At 45.8% G+C, this 16,291-nt stretch overlaps 1 protein-coding gene across 1 annotated transcript in view; it reads right to left on the bottom strand.

Annotated features, from left to right (window-relative positions):
* tp53i11 (tumor protein p53 inducible protein 11) overlaps positions 1-432 on the bottom strand; it is an 87,546-nt gene extending 87,114 nt beyond the window's left edge. The window contains exon 1 of the mRNA XM_033039273.1: positions 253-432. The gene's annotated coding sequence lies outside the window, so the exon portion shown is untranslated. The remainder of the gene's footprint in view (positions 1-252) is intronic.
* Positions 433-16,291: the final 15,859 nt, after the last annotated feature.

Raw genomic sequence — 16,291 nt, 5'->3', positions numbered from 1 at the left:
GGAGTCTGTGACTGTTCCGGACACAACTACTCTCATCCCCACGGCTCCTGTCCATACTGGAGTTGGCGACAGACTGCTGGCGTGCATGGCCCGCTGGACTGGGAGTCGCCCACCCTTGCACTGCCCCGGGTCACTCTCCCACCCGGCTTCCGGGCACCAAAGTTCGCAGCACTTAGTTGCATGGGATGAGTTCAGGCACCAAGCTCCCGCCGCGGTGTCGGGCTGCTGCAGCGAGCAGAGTCACTCACCTGGGGGAGTGTGGGCACTGGCATACACCCCGTGCCGCCCGGGATCCCGCGTGTGTCCGCTGCCAGCGCTGACTTGCACTCTACTCCAGTCTGGTCCACTCCACTAGACTCCAGTCCAGGGCGATGCCGGGCAGCAGCAGCCTGCACTGCACCCAGAGTAGCGCACTGAGCCCGGCGGGCGGGCGCGCAATACCCACAGTAGACGCGCACTCCTACCGTATTACCTCAGTATACCAGGGCGAGTCTCCTAAGAGATGCGCACTCCCACCGTATAACTTCCAGTCATGGACAAAAAGCAGTGCAATTCATCCCATAAACGCAGACTCACTGCTATATTATTTCTAGAGATTTAAAAAGACAATGTAGAGGAATTCACCTTGGAGAGGAAGATCACATTGCTGATTACATCCAGTGAATGGGGAAAAACCCACCTTGAATCCCGTGGGTAGACAAAACAATCCTGGAGAAACTCTTCACTCCATAGATGCTGCCTCACCCGCTGAGTTTCTCCAGCATTTTTTGTCTACCTTCGATTGTTCCATAATCTGCAGTTCTTTCTGAAACAGCTTTGAATCCCGTTACTGTTTTATCTCCAGCGATGGGGACAGAGTACTCAATCTCCAGTTGTCTCCAGTACAGTCTAGGACAGCAAAGTAAAGCAACTGGTAGACCCAAACCTTCCTTCCACAATACTCACAGTAACCTTCTCCTGGGTAAAGGCCTTCATAAGGGGTTGGACAGGCTAGATGCAGGAAGATTGTTCCCGATGTTGGGGAAGTCCAGGACAAGGGGTCACAGTTTAAGGATAAAGGGCAAATCCATTAGAACCGAGATGAGAAAAACATTTTTCACACAGAGAGTGGTGAATCTCAGGAACTCTCTGCCACAAAAGGTAGTTGAGGCCAGTTCATTGGCTATATTTAAGAGGGAGTTACATGTGGCCCTTGTGGCTAAAGGGATCAGGGGGTATGGAGAGAAGGCAGGTACAGGATACTGAGTTCGATGATCAGCCACGATCATATTGAATGGCGGTGCAGGCTCGAAGGGCCGAATGGCCTACTCCTGCACCTATTTTCTATGTTTCTATAACAAGAGGAATTGAGTATAGGAGCAAAGAGGTCCTTCTGCAGTTGTACAGGGCCCTAGTGAGACCATACCTGGAGTATTGTGTGCAGTTTTGGTCCCCTAATTTGAGGAAGGACATTCTTGCTATGGAGGGAGTGCAGCGTAGGTTCACAAGGTTAATTCCCGGGATGGCGGGACTGTCATGTGCTGAGAGAATGGAGCGGCTGGGCTTGTATACTCTGGAATGTAGAAGGATGAGAGGGCATCTTATTGAACATATAAGATTATTAAGGGTTTGGACACGCTAGAGGCAGGGAACATGTTCCCGATGTTGGGAGAGTCCAGAACTAGGGGCCACAGTTTAAGAATAAGGGGTAAGGCATTTAGAAAGGAGATGAGGAAACACTTTTTCACACAGAGGGTTGTGAGTCTGTGGAATTCTCTGCCTCAGAGGACGGTGGAGGCCGGTACTCTGGATACTTTCAAGAGAGAGCTTGATAGGGCTCTAGCCATGGGATATGGGGAGAAGGCAGGGGTATTGATTGTGGATGATCAGCCATGGTCACATTGAATGGTGGTGCTGGCTCGAAGGACCGAATGGCCTATTCCTGCACCTATTATCTATTGTCTATTGTCTAATGGTAATGCTCAGGGATGAAGAAAGGCTCCATGTCCATGAATTCCTGTAGTGATTGAAGTCGGGACCACAGACCCTTCCATAGACGGGAAGAATACAGAAAACATTTACAAGGATGTTGTGAAGACTCAGAGTGGTTGAGTTATAGTGACAGGCTAGGACCATATTCCTTAAGGTGTAGGGGACTGAAGAGTGATATTTCAGGTGTATATAGTAAACCCTCGTTTTTCGAACGGTTAACGGGTTTCGGTTATAGCAGACCACCACAGCCTCCATCACCACAGTTGCTACCACAGTCACTACCAACACCGTCGCCTCCACTGCCATCATAGCCGCCACCACCGCAGTCGACACCATCGCCACCGCCAACACCAATGCCGAGTCCGACCCTTACCTGCACTCCAGCCATGAGCCGCCACCAATGACTGCACCGATCCTCGCCTCTCCCCCGGAGTCCAAGTCCAGTTCCAGACCAAGAGTCTAAAGAAAGGCCTGGACCCGAGACGTCACCCATTCATGTTCTCCAGAGATGTTGCCTGACCCGCTGAGTTCCTCCAGCACTTTGTGCCCTTTTGTGTATTAATCAGCATCTGCATTCCTTTGTTTCTTCTATTAATACAATGTTCACTCCTCCCCCCCCCCCCCCGTGGTCCGTTATAATGAGGATTTACTGTAATATCACGGACAGGTGAATGCACAGTCTTTTTCCCAGGTTGAGGAATGAATAAATAGAGGCCTTGACTTAAGCAGGGACAGATGGAAGGGACAGATTTCCTCCGTTCCCTTCAGAATCACTTGATCTGCTTCAGTTTCACTGCAGTGAAGCGGAGAAAGAAGGCAGACACCTGTGTGAACCGCTGGCACACGCTCAGATGAAAAGTGTCAGAGATGAACCACATGTTCAGGGTCTGGCCATTGTTGACATAGCCAGCATTCATTGTCCTTCTGCCACTGCCCTTGATAAGGTGGTGGTAAGCCGCCTTCTTGAACCATTGGAGTGTAGTTGATTAGCAAAGTCCAGAATTCAGATCCAATGATGATGAAAGAGCAGCAATATTCTTCCAAGGCAGGATGGTGCGTGACTTGGTGTGGAACCTGAAGGTGGTGGTGTACTCATGCACCAGCTGTTCTTGTCATTCTTGATGGTGGGGGTCGTGGGTGTGGGAGGTGCTCTCGCAGTAGCCTGAGTAAGTAACTACAGAGCCTTTTGGAAATGGTACACACTGTGACCGCCCTACGCGAGTGGAGGAGGGAATGAATGTTTAGGTTGGTGGATGGGGTGACAATCAGATGGGGCGATTTCTCCTGAAACATACTGAGCGTCTTGAGATAGACACAAAACGCTGGAGTAACTCAGCGGAACAGGCAGCATCCCTGGAGAGAAGGAATGGGTGACGTTTCGGGTTGAGACCCTTCTTCTGAAGAAGAGAAGCTCCGTCTATCTTCGGTTTAAACCAGCATCTGCAGTTCCTTCCTACACTGAGCACATTGAGGGTTTGAGTGGGTAAGGCGTGCAGGTCAACCGTGAAACACTTCAGGGAGAAGCACGGCAAGTAGCACGAAAGCCACGGTGTAACCTGAGGAAAGAATGGCTCATATTCATAGTGGTTGAAGGCATCCCGAAGGAAAATGGGAATGGACAGGTTTTTCAATGTTCTTTGAGAATCTGAATGAAGTAAAGAGGTTCAAGAGTTTAAAGGAAATATTGAAAAATTTCCTCTGTAACTTGCAGTCATGGAAGTGCATCATAATGTGTCTGAATGTTTAGTTTTAATTGAGAAGTCTTTGTGCAAGGGATTTAATATTATGATAATACTAGGAAGTGCAATCAATCACCAACCAAAGTGAGGATAGACACATAAAGCTGGAGTTACCCTGCGGGTCAGACAGCATCCCTGGAGAAAAATAGGTGACTTTTCACCTTTTGGTGGTAAGCCATGGAAGCATGTATAAGGCCTCAAAATAAAGAGTCAATGTCTGGATTCAGCTTGGAATAATGAGGTGAGCAGTGATCTAATTGCTACATCTGACAGATGGATCCATTCATTCAGGACCTCGGGTACGTCCCTCAGAACCTGTCAAATGTGGAAAGACAAAAATGTAGACGGCCTTCTCCACGCTATTTGACTAGCTCTACTAGGATGAGCAAATTAAACTCACACAGCAGAGTGAACTGTGGTCATTCAGCAAACATCAAGCGAGATCGCTGTGAGCCAGAGTCTGAATAAAGGCATAAAGCACGCAGCGTCACTAATCATGCCTATCATGGACTGTATTCCAATTATCATTTTGTACTAATGTCGTGTTTTTGCATGATCTTTTTCTTTTCAGTCTTGTAGAATTTGTGTAATTAATATATAATTTATGTTTTTATATGTTGTGATGCTGCTGGAAGCAAGATTTCCAGTGAGCGAATTTGTGGCAGCAAATGCTTCCAGAGCATGGCTGCTGCCTACAGGGGATGGCCGCGGCATCGGCCCCACGTGGCACAATGCAAGACCCAGTGGACCACGACTTGCAGGGGGAAGCTGCCGAGCCGACCCCTGCTCGGAGAACCCGACGAACCGCGGACTGGAAGGGGGAACCCGCCGAGTGGACCCATGCTCGTTCCATGAAGACCAAACACCTGGAGGTTGGAGCCAGCGATGACGGGCATGATGGTATGAGGAGCGAGGCCGGAAGGAGAGGAGAGGAGAGTAGAGGTAACCGGGGTCTGACCCACTGCGCCCTCGAGGTCGGATGTGGAAGACTCCCCTGAAGCACAAAGGTGGATGGGCAAGGAGAAAGTTGTTGGTTGGCAGATCAACCCACGTCCCAGGGAAGGCTGGAGGCCCACATGGGGCTTGCCTGGAATGGGCACCACTCATAATACCCAGTGTGTGGTCTGAACTTTGAAAAAGGCGCCAAAACTTGGCGCCTCTAGCACACAAGATCAGTGGACTATTTATGTACTACGGGTGCTGTCTGTATGGAGTTTGCACGTTCTCATCGTGACTGAATGAGTTTTCTCCAGATGCTTCGATGTCCTCACCTCCCTTCAAAGACTTACAGGTAAAATTGTAAAATTGTCCCGCGAGTGTGTAGGTTAGTGTATGGGGTGATCACTGATCGGTGCAGATTTGGTGGGCCGAAGATCCTGTTTCCACGTTGTATCTCTAAAAAAGTCTAAAACAGTTCTGTCCACAGCTACCCAACCTAACATTCTTCACATTAACAGTAATAGTTAACAATAGCAATCTTCACATCAGTAGAATAGTCGTGCACAGGAACTCAACTACAACTCAACTCAAAATGCATATGCTGAAGATGATGGCAAACTAAACCAATCTCTCTGCCTGCACATGATCCACATCCTTCCATTCCACACATGTTTATGTGCCTATTTCAAAGCTTCTTAAACACCTCAAATTTATTTGTTGCCACCACCACCCCTGGCAGTGGGTTTCAGGCACTTGTCTAAGTAACTTTCTGCTCACATCCTCGTTAAACTGGTATTTGATATTTGCTCCCTGGGAAAAAAAAGATACCGACTGTCTACCCTATCCATGCCTCTCAGAATTTTACAAACTTCAATCAGGTCTTGCTTCAGTTTACAAACCTCCAGAGTAAACAATCCACTTCCCCCAATAGCAAAAACCCTCTAATCCAGGTAGCATTCTGGTAAATGGTTTCTGCACTTTCTCCAAGTACTTCACCTTCTTATATTGAAGCAACCAGAACTGCGCACAATACTCCAAATGTGACAGGCATTTTATAAAGACGCAACCCAACTTCCTGACTCTTATACTCAATGCCCTGACCAAAGAAGTCAAGCATACCACATGCTTTCTTTACCATTCTATCTACTTTGATACTATGTTCAGGGGGCCATAGATGTTGAACTCCAAGATTCCTCTTTACATCAAAGCTGTTCAGGGACCTGCCACAACTGTATATATTCCTTTTACATTTGGCCTCCCAATGTATAACACCTCAAACTTGATCAGATTAAATTCTACTGCCATTCCTCCACTTTATCTGCAACTGATCTATATCCTGCAGTATCTGCATTCCAATCATTTTTGTGATGTCTGCAAATGTTTGAACCAACCATCCACATTTTCATCCCAGTTATTTATACACACAAAACAAACAACAGAGCACCCAGCACTGACCCCTCTGGACACCACTGGCCACAGACCTCCAGCCAGAATAATATCCTTCCACCACTACTCTCTGTTTTCTATGTGTAAGCCAGTTCTGAATCTAAACGGCCAACACATTCATGTTGAATGCATTGCATAATTGCAAAATGTTTTGTTTCTCTGCAAGGAGCTAGTATAGCCTCAGGAGCTAGGGGCCTCCTTATGTATCCGAACAATTCTATGATCCTTATCCATTGTGATTCAGGTGAACTGGGGGACACTATCACAGGAGTATCATTATTCATTACCATGTAATAAAATCCAACAAAATTGAGCCTAGACTTGAAAATAATGCATGGACCCTCAAAATGCTGTTGTGTTCTTTACAAGAGGCATGACTCAAGTGGAGAGTTGATACACATGGAAAGGAATTATTTCAGATGGACTGACTTAAGCATGGAGAGCACCTCCCGGCTGCAAAACGAGTTTTAAATTTTTTTCTCCCCATTGTGTAACTCAGACCTGAAGTCTTTACATATGTATGTAGCACGGTAACTTTGGCCTGGTGACTTAATGGAAGGTATGCTTTGGAAACCCATTTATGTTATGTTATGTTATTTATTTTATGCTGCCTGACCAGCTGAGTTACTCCAGCATTTTGTGTCTATCTTCAGTGTAAACCAACATCTGCAGGTCCTTCTTACACATACCAAGGAGGTTTCCTTATCAGAATGTCACTTGAGGCTTATCCAGGGAATTACGGGGCTGCATGGAATTTCTGGCTCAATGTGTCTGGGAAAAGAATATACAACCTAATCTATGAACTACATTTGGCTTATAGCTTATGTAATAAATGACAAGGGAGCTGAGTGGGAGACCAAGGAGGAGTTTTTATGCAGTGCCTTATCATGGTACTGAATGCACTGTTTGAAAGGGGGTGGAAATTGTTGTCCAAGCTGATGATCACACAGAATTCATTAACTGAATCCCGCAAATTCTTTATGAAGAAACATTTTGTTGCAACAAAGAAAATCAAACTGGAATTACTTGTGTATAGCTCAACAACTCTGAAATGATAGGTCTAATTTAGTTTAGTTTAAGGATACAGCGCAGAAACATACCCTTCACCCCAACGAGACTGTGCCAACCAGCGACCAACCTGTACACTAACATTATACTACACACTAGGTATCATTTACTATCTTTACCAAAGCCAATTCACTTACAAACCTGTAAGTGTGGGAGGAAACCGGAGCACCTGGAGGAAACCCATGCAGTCATAGGGAGAACTTACCAACTCTGGACGGACAGCACACGTAGTGAGGATCAAACCTGGGTCTCTGGTGCTGTTGGACAGCAACTCTACTACTGCGTCACTGTGCCACCCCGTGTGTCTAATGTTTTTTGAAATATAGCATGGAAACAGACCCTTCAGCCCATCAAGTTCTTGTCAATCATCGATCATCCATTCACACTTTCTAATGGTTGTTTGATTTTTGTGACATTTAGAACAGGATATCCAAGATATTATACCCATAAGAAGAGAAAATAACTCAGAGTACGCAATGCTGTGTGGGTATTATACACTTATATCATACAGTATCGAGAGCATAACAAGAGGATTTGAGTATAGGAGTAAAGAGGTCCTTATGCAAACCATATCTGGAGTATTGTGTGCAGTTTTGGTCTCCTAATTTGAGGAAGGACATCCTTCCTATTGAGGTAGGTTCACGAGGTTAATCCCTGGGATAGCGGGACTTGTCATATGAGGAAAGATTGGAAAGACTGTGCTTGTATTCACTGGAATTTAGAAGGATGAGGGGATATCTTATAGAGACGTGTACAATTATAAAAGGACTGGACAAGCTAGATGCAGGAAAAATGTTCCCAATGTTGGGGGAGTCCAGAACCAGGGGCCACAGTCTAAGAATAAAGGGGAGGCCATTTAAAACTGAGATGAGATAAAACTTTTTCACCCAGGAAGTTGTGGATTTGTGGAATTCTCTGCCACAGAAGGCAGTAGAGGCCAATTCACTGGATGAATTTAAAAGAGAGTTAGATGGAGCTCTAGGGACTAGCGGAATCAAGGGATATGGGGAGAAGGCAGACACGAGTAACTGATTCTGGATGATCAGCCATGATCACAATGAATGGCGGTGCTGGCTCAAAGTGCCAAATGGCCTCCTCCTGCACCTATTTTCTATGTTTCTAGTATCATAGAATCATATACAGCATGGAAACACGGGTTTTGGCCAAACCTGTCCATGCAGACCAAGATACTTTGTTCAAACATGTCCCATTTGCCCACCATTGGCCCATATCCCTCCAAGTGTTTTTTATCCAGTTACCAGTCTGAATGTGTTTTAAATGTTGTTATTGTACCTGCCTCAACTATTTCTTGTTGAAAAACTTTTGTTGCATGCTAACCAGTCAGCGGAAAGATGATACATGATTACAATAGAACGATCCACAGTGTCCAGATACATGATAAAGGGAACAATGTGAATAACATTTAGTGCAAGGTAAAGTCCAGTAAAGTTCGATCAAAAATAGTCAGAGGATCTCCAATGAGGTAGATAGTAGTCCAGGACTGCTCTCTAGTTGTTGATAGGATGGTCCAGTTGCCTGATTACAGCTGGGAAGGAACTGTCCCTGATTCTATAGGTGTTCGTTTTCACACTTCTTTCTATACCTTTTGCCTGATGGGAGAAGGAGAAGAGGGAGCGGCCAGGGTGCGACTCGTACTTGATTATGCTGCTGGCCTTGCCGAGGCAGCAGGAAGTATAAATGGAGTCAATGGAAGGGAGGTTGGTTTGTGTGATGGTCTGGGCTGCGTCCACAATTCTCTGCAATTTCTTACGGTTTTGGATGGAGCTGTTCCCAAACCAAGCTGTGATGCATCCCGATAAAATGCTCTCTACAGTGCAACCTTGCTCTCCTTGGATCCCATGCAATCTTGAAGCAATCTGACATCTTAATTATGTAAGTAATGAGGATGTAATATACAGCTCTAACATATAAATATTTTATAAATAGCCTAAAATAACTTTAAGCATTCAAACTCAAAGGCGGATATAGAGCAATCAAATAAAGATAAATACTTGCAGACATTGAAAAGTAAAGGTTGATATATTGATTATTATAATTTTAGTCCATTAAAAGCTCAGTTTGAAGCTTGGTGTATAAAGGAAGTTTATTACCCATCAGTAATGTCGGCCTGCAGCTGGTGAATGCAGATAGAGCTGAACATTATCCCAGGTTCAAACACAAGGCATTCAGTTTTGCTTTTTCGAAAGTCAGATCCAGGTCTCATGTAAGCAACCCTTTGCTATGAGTTCCGACTGTTGCAATTCCATTGTAAAGTGAGGCATGAGAGGGGGCAATTTTAACTTGCCTGTGGGAATCTGCCTTGAGGAGTCGGGAAGGGCAGGTTGCTATGGAGACCTGACATTGGGCTCAATCCTTTCTTTTAGGAGTCATTTATCCATAGCTGCCACTTTGCAACCCCTTCCCCAATTGGGTTTGGAGGGGGAGGGGGGTCGCTGCTATGATATTTGTTGCAATGAGATTTCACTGTCTGTTCCTTCTGCTGTCTGGATTTTTGAATGTAATGCAATCATTAACCGGCAGATAGACACGAAAAGCTGCAGTAACTCAGCGGGCCAGACTGTATCTGGAGAAAAGGAATAGGTGATGTTCCGGGTCCGCAGACATTAACCAGACTCTGTCCTCCCCACCATTTGGTCTCTCCATCTCTCCCCTTGCAGTAGAGACTGATTCTCTCCTGCTTCCATATCCATGGCCTGGTGAAATGAATTCACTCTTTTATGGTCTGACTACAGAACCCTCTTAATCTTTTTTGTCATCTTTCTGAAATGATGAACCTGTCAACTGCCACCTCCGCGCATTTGATGTCTTTTGTGCGCTGCTAGACAAAAGTTATAATTATGCACAGAGGCTTAATGTCTGGTTTGGAAAGCTGAGTCGGTATATTACACAAGGAAGTGCTCAGATCCTGTCAACTTTCCTGACATCAAAACACCATTAAACAAATGCCTCACTGCTTTGCAAGGCAAGGATCCCTGTGGTCCAGTGTCAGCTGCAAAGCTGTGACCTAAGCAGCATAGGTCACAACAGAGGCCTTTCCACATACCCCAGCTGGAGCTCAGCATAAACAATGGGTGTCAGTGTTTGATGACACCACAGCAAGTGTGGCAACAAACTGCCAGAAAGGAGGCAGGTGGTTAAAAAGGGATGTCAATAGGGTGGCTGATCTGGCAGACAAATGACAGAAGCTTTAAAATGTAGAATGGCAGGAAGAAAAGAATAATAAATCATGGAAATCTACATCAGAAGTTAAGGGGTACCAGCTGCAGGTCTATGAGCACTCTTGCCTCTGAAACAGAACTCACATGAGAGACTCAAACACTTATGCCCCTGTCCCCCTGTCCCACTTAGGAAACCTGAACGGAAACCTCTGGAGACTTTGCGCCCCACCCAAGGTTTCCGTGCAGTCCCGGAGGTTCCTGGAGGTTTTTGTCAGTCTCCCTACTTGCTTCCACTACCTGCAACCTCCGGCAACCACCTGCAACCTCCGGGAACCGCACGGAAACCTTGGGTGGGGCGCAAAGTCTCCAGAGGTTTCTGTTCAGGTTTCCTAAGTGGGACAGGGGCATTAGGGTGGTATAGGGGTGCAGCAGGTTGAACCACTGCCTCACAGTGCCAGAGAATCTTGATTTTGGGTGCTGTCTTTATGGAGTTTGCACGTTCTCCCTTGCAACCATGAGGGTTTCCCCTGGGCAGGCTGGTTTTCTCCCTGTCCCTGAGACGTGCAGCTTGGGAACATAATCGACTTCCGTGAATGGCCTCTAGCGAGTGGGTGAGTGCGGGGAGGTGGTGGAAATATGGGGTGAATAAAAAATGTAATTAGGCTAGAATTAGTGCAAATGGGGTGCTCAATGGGCTGAAGGGCCTGTTTCCATGCTGTACCTTTCTTTGACTCAAGAACACTCTGTGCCAGATTATCGGATTGGAAACCTGCATTGTGGTAGTTTACGGCGGCAATATATGCCAGTCAGGGCCTGGTGATCATTAATCCGTGGCAGGCAGTGGAAGTCCGTGAGACCCCTGCTCACACACACTGATGGAGACACTCCACAGCAGTATTCTCTTTGGGGCCGCAAGTGGCCTCAACCCATCCCCACACAGCCAAGCAGCATCAGCAAAGACATATCCATCAATAAAGTGGGGGAAGGTTATATTTCAAACATTTATTAAAAACTGCAGACATTGGAAATCTGAAATCAAAAGAACCAACTTTTCAAGTTTACGATCCAGATCTGATGAAGGGTGCTGTACCTGAAATGTTAAACATTTCTCTCTCGACAGATGTTGCCTGACCTCCAGTGTGCTTCCAACAATGTTGATTTTTAAAATTATATTTAAGGAATTAATCATGCAGTTTGTTTAACTCGATTAAAATAGATCAGCTGCTTCCCCCGACATTAGGAACAAAATGCAGCTTTGCATTCCTTCTCCAAGCACTTCTCCCACTCTATGCCCCCCTCCCCTCCCCACCTCGCCACCAGGCTGAATACAGTACCGGGGCCTCATCAGTCAGAGGCCCACCACCATTCCATGCAGGCCAGTCCCGGTGGTCATGCAGGGAGTTCCACCACTGGGGCACAGGCTGGGGTTTAGGGACCTTATTGACTGATGAGTTGGAGGTTTACTGATCCCCGAGGGACTGCCAACCCAACTACCTCTCCACCTAGAAGTAAATGCAGAAACACTCTACTAATCTAACATGCTTACGACCTTGCCAGTGCCAGACTATATGTTATGGACTATTGGATTTTATTTCTATTGGTACTAAACAAAACGGGCCAAAACGTTGACTCCATAAACTGGGCGGCACAGTGGTGCAGCTGGTAGAGCTGCAGCTTCACAGCCCCAGAGACCCCGGTCCAAACCTGACCATGAGTGCTGTCGGAGTGGAGTTTGCATGTTCTCACTGTGACTGCATGGGTTTCCTCCGGGTGCTCCATCCCAAAGCCCTGCAGATTTGTAGGTTGATTGACCTCTCTACATTGGCCCTAGTGTGTAGGCAATTGATGCACGTGGGACATTGGAACTAGCATGAACGGGCGATGGATAGTCAGTGTGGACAAAGAACAAAGGACATTTATTGCCACATACACCAATTGGTGCAGTGAAATTTGAGTTGCCATGCAGCACACAAATAAGATAAACACAACACTATAGAATTTAACATAAAACATCCCCCACAGATAAATCAACGTTTCCCACTGTGAGGGAAGGCAATAAAGTTCAGTCCTCTGCCTCATGTTCACCCATGGTTGGGGCTTATTGAAGCCTCCGCAGTCGCCGCAACGGTGACGCGATGTTTCAGGCCCTCTCGCTGGGATGATGAAACTCCGATGTTGGAACAGAAGAACACATTCAGCGGCTTGGAGTTCCGAATCGGCCGGTTCCTACCAGAGACCAAAGTCCACAGGCCGAGCTGGGAGGAGCTCCAACACTGGCGATCCTCGGCGAAAGATCCCAGGGCTCCGTGATGTTAGAGATAGCGCCGCCCGCGGCTGGAAGCGCCGCAGACCACAGCTCCACGGTGTTAACGTCAGCAGGCCCAACACTCCGGAGTTCCAACACGGCGATCCCGGTAAGGCATCGCCCATTCTGCTATGGAATTCAGTGCTGCGACGCCGCTGAAGCTCTGGCCGGTCTCCGGCAGGAAAGGCCACACCAATCCAGATGGTAGGCCGCGAGGAGGGGGTGAAGATGCGGATCGGAGAAAAGACGCATACGCGACCAAGTAGTTACTGAGAAAAACGGTTCCCCCCCCGCCCCCCACCTCCCACATAAAAAAGACTAAAAGACCTCTAAAAACAAAATTTTAGACAGAATACAAATAACAAAAAGGATGAAAGGACAGACAGCTGCTGGCAAGGGTGCCACACTCGATGGCACCACCACTCGTACTTTGGTGGGCTGTAGGACCTTTTCCATGCCATATCATGAAACTAAATAAAACAACAACTTTTCACTCAATCTTGGTAAGTGTTACAATAGTAAACCAATAATCGCTTAATTAACATTTTCTTTCGTATGCGATATATTATTATAATAAACTTTCCAGGGAACCAGGTAAGTCTACAGGGAGTGTAGGAACTGAGGCGCTGGTGAGGGGTTGGGATTTTGAAATTATTTGATATCAGACTGTAGGAGTTTTACCAGGAGTTATGAGAATAAGGTTGAAACAGTCCTTGGGCCGAGCAATCTAACCTCAGTTAACATTTCAGTGCAACACTGAAAGAGTGAAACAGTCATGTACAGGATAGTTGACCTTTGCTCAGTTGCATTCAGTTACTCTGCAATATAATCTGCTCTGAAATTCAGTTTCATTAACTCCATAAACTGCAGCTGAGTAGTAGGAAATCATACATAACCTTGCTCATTGGTAGAAGAGATTTGGCTGACATTTAACTCCATCTGCCCTCAAGAATGGACATAAAATATCTCAACTACGAGTATGGAATTTCACCTATTGCCCTGGGCAATATTTACTCCCCAGCCTGCATCAACCATCTGACCATTTATTTCCTTGCACTTTATGGACTCTTGTGGTCCTTATTGGCCACTGGGTCTTCACCATTTCAGCACTGACATGGTAAGCATGGATGAAGCTCACATAAATGATAGTTCTTTCCTTGTTACTGCTCTCAAATGTAACAGTCCAAAGGGATGGAAGACGGCTTGCTTCTGCTTCAGTTCTCTGAGTTCTGAGGTCAACGTGGCAGGCTCTCGCAGGTGAAGGTGGAGGTGCCGGACAGTGCAGTTGAGTAGTTTGTGAGGTTCAAGCAGGGCCTCTGTGTGTTTCTGATGCATGAACTCTAGGTTCGCAATGCCACCCAGAATGCTCCTTCTCCACTTTGGCCAGGTTCCCAGGATTCATTGGAGCTGTTATCTTTCTCCAAGTAGGCTCACAGCATATCCTGGAATCAGAGATAGACACAAAAAACTGGAGTGATTCAACGGGTCAGACAGCATCTCAGGAGAAAAGGATTAGGTGACGTTTCATTTCGAGATCCTTCTTCAGGTCTCGACCCGAAACGTCACCTATTCCTTAGAGAAAACCCGCTGAGTTACTCCATCTTGTTGTGTCTATCTTCGGTTTTAACAACATCTGCAGTTCCTTCCTACACATCCTTGAATCATTTCCTCTGCCGTCTGGCAATCTCCTCCCACGATGGAGCTGGGAATAAAGTGTCTGATTTGGGAATGTGTTATCGGATGTGTGAATAACATGTCCAGCATATCTCCTTTAAATGTTGCCCCTCTTATCTTAAAGCTATGGCCTCTAGTCTTTGACACTTCCACCCTGGGAAAAAGGTTCTGATTGCCTTCATATATATGCCTCTCAATATTTTATATCATTTGATCAAGTGTTCCCTCAGCCACAAATATTCCAGATACAACAATTTAAATTTGTCTAACCTTTAATATCCTCCAATTCCGGCAGCATTCTGCAACCTCTCCGAAGCCTTCACAACCTTCCTGTAATATGGTCTGCCCAACGGAGGTGACTGAATATAATTAGAGAATCTTTGGTTGGGATGTTGACATTGGTTCACTTACTTTCCAGGATTTTATACTGAGTGTGAAAAGAGATCCGCAAATCCTGAAAAATGGCAGAACGAATAACTGGGAGGTGGCTGGTTTACAAGTAACCTGGTTCTGAACACTGAGCTAAATGATCTCACATCAACAGGTGCAATGGTATGTACTGTTAAGGTTCTTCTTATAGGGTGAATATAATAGCTGTTCCGGTTAATGATATTAATGCCAGATATACAGTGCAGTAACCAAAGGAATCAAAAGGAGCCATTACACACAAGCATCATACAGATGTGGTCATGAAATGTACTTACAGCCTGTATAAAACGTGATATTCATTGACTGCAGCTGTTGTGTAAAGGTCCAATATTGTGGCAAACTAGTGTAGATAGCAGGTCCACACAATTTACCATCTGTTTTTGGATTTATTAATTTTTGTAGATTTGGCCATTACCAGCGTTAATTGCCCATTACTAATTGCACTTTAGAATGTGATGGTGTACACAGTTGGATTGCAATAAAATAGACCTTTAGTTGTAGTCTAGGGTTCCAATGCGGCCAATTAACATTGCACTGTTGTTATTCCTTGCCTCTATACTTCAGGCGGGTGTGAGGTGCATAGCAAGTAATGCTTCTGCCCATAGCTCAATAAAACATAGAATGTAGAACAGCACAGCTCAGGGAAATTGTGAACTTTAGCTCATAATGTTTGTGCCTGCCTAAATGAATCCCTTCAGCTTACGTGATCTATATCTCCCTATTCTTTGCATATTCATATGTCTATCTAAAACCCATTTGAACTATCATATCTGCTTTTACCACCACTCCTGCAGTGCATTCCAGGCACCCAGTGTGAAAAAACTTGTCCCACAAAACTCCTTTAAACTTTATCCCTTTGATCTTGTAGTTATGCCCTCCAGTATTTAACATTTCCATTCTAGGAGAAAGTTTCTGTGTCCACTTATCAACGCCTCTCATAATTCTATAACATTCTAGCAGGTCTCACCTCAGCCTCCAACGCTCCAGAGCAAACAATCCAAGCTCCAGCTGAACTTGGGTTCAGTCCTGTCCTCGAATTCTGTCTGTGTATGTCTGCTGGCATTGGATTGGTTTTCCCCAGATGCTCCGGTTACAGCTCACAGGAAAGTCAATTGGCTGCTGTCAATACCCTTGGTGTTGGCAGGTGGCAAACCAAAGGGTTGATGGGCATGTGTGTGGAAGAACTATTGTACGTACAGGGGAATGAGGAGAGGGGGTTGGAACTAAGGAAATGCTTTCCAGGGAGCTGACCTTCTAGGTCTTCTGTGTCAGGATAACATAAGTTTTGGCAAAACGGGATGGCGATTTTCACATCAGCTTGGAACCCCAACAATGACCATAGCTTTTGGCCAATTCCCTCCCCATATTCCTCTCCTCAAAGAGATGTAGCTAGGACGTGGAGGGTGACGGGGTTTTTTAAAAAACAATACATGTAAATATCCTGGCAGTTTGCATTGTGGCCTGGTATGGCAATTCCAATGCAGAGGAATGTAAGAGGCTGCAGAGAGTAGTGGACTTAGTCTAGCCAATTACATGCACAG

The sequence above is a fragment of the Amblyraja radiata genome, chromosome 20 (genome assembly GCF_010909765.2).
Source record: "Amblyraja radiata isolate CabotCenter1 chromosome 20, sAmbRad1.1.pri, whole genome shotgun sequence".
Lineage (NCBI taxonomy): Eukaryota > Metazoa > Chordata > Chondrichthyes > Rajiformes > Rajidae > Amblyraja > Amblyraja radiata.
Note: the sequence above shows the minus strand (reverse complement) of the source record. Positions and strands in the feature narration are given on the sequence as shown.